Genomic DNA, 1,523 nt, shown 5'->3' on the forward strand with positions numbered 1-1,523 from the left:
TTCATGTGTTCCTCCCTTTCTTCATGTGTTCAATACTTTTTCCCTGTGCCATTCCACATTATTACAAATAACTTCATTTCTGGACATTTATGGTTTGATTTATTTGTATGTATGGATCACTTGGGTTGTTACCAACATCTGGTGAACATTTCATGTCATTAGCACCTCTAGTAATATATTTACTGAGAGAAATGGTGACGTGTTCAATACTTATTTTACCCGCTGTAATTTCCAAATATTAGTTGATCTCAGCAGGTGATATGCATTCATTTTTCTGTCAAACCTTTCTGAACACATGTTGCTGTGTAACTACACACTTCAGTTTGTGCTGGTAAATAATTTACATATTTTATAACCAGATGTTATTTATGATGCATTCTTCCTTATTCATGAATCAACACGAGTCATGACTGTTTGCACATCAGACAGTTCAATTTATCATTGATGAATCATTTATCAACACTTTAATCCACAAAGGACTAAAAAGAATCCCTTATAGACTCCAGCTCTGTACTTTTATAAAAACCTGTTTGTTCCATTAATCTTTAACAGAAACATGTTGAATTTAAATATAAACTATTTAAATGTGTCAAAACACACTGATTAATAAAAGTATGCTAACGGAAAGACCTTTTGTGTGTTTTAGATTATTTTAACTCAAATATCTTTGTGTTTCTGAATCAGTTTGTCTTCCTGTTTGTTTTAAAAATAAGTCATAAAGTGACTTTCTTTCATTTCTCTGCAGAAAACTGAGAAAATATCTGACAAACTGCAGGTTTTTACATATCAAGGCAGAAACAAAAACACTCAGAGGGAACAGGAATGTAGTATCTGTAATAAAACAAATATAAAACACTCAAGGTTTGACTGGTTATTAATAGCGAATGAGTTAAACTGAAGTTTCCTTCGTTTCTTCTGAGCTTTGATAGAAACCGAACCTCATAAACACAGTTAAAGATTAACAGGAGCATCAGAAACAAGTTTTAAACTTATAAACGTCACTAATCTCTTCTGCTTCACTTTCACCAACAATAAAAACAACAAACTATCATCCACAGAGAAATTCCTCCGAACATCTCTGGATCTTCTGAAACATTTCCAGAGTTTAGTCATCAATGAATCAAATGAATCTCACTGATCAGACGTTGAATTCTCACCTGAAGCTGATTTACAGACACGTTTCACCTTCATGTGACGAGGAAACATCTGGAGACGACTGTCGTCTTTATTCCTGTCATCATAACTACAGACTGAAAAAAAAAACATCAGAGTGAAAACCAGTCAGACCAGTGGCAGAAACTCAGGTGTAGTTTTCACAAGTCTCCACCAGGTGGTGTTAACTCACCTAAATAAAACAAGAGCAGGACTTTTCCTTCAAAGACAAACATATTTTCTCCCTCTGAAAGATGCCACTGAGTCATACGGAAGCGTATTGCTATCACGCAGGGGGAAAAAAATCCGAGCGCTATCACGTTATAACGTGATAGTATCTTGTTAAAACGTGATACGTATCACGTTTTAAC

The sequence above is a fragment of the Austrofundulus limnaeus genome, unplaced genomic scaffold, assembly GCF_001266775.1.
Source record: "Austrofundulus limnaeus strain Quisiro unplaced genomic scaffold, Austrofundulus_limnaeus-1.0 Scaffold912, whole genome shotgun sequence".
Taxonomy (NCBI): Eukaryota; Metazoa; Chordata; class Actinopteri; order Cyprinodontiformes; family Rivulidae; genus Austrofundulus; species Austrofundulus limnaeus.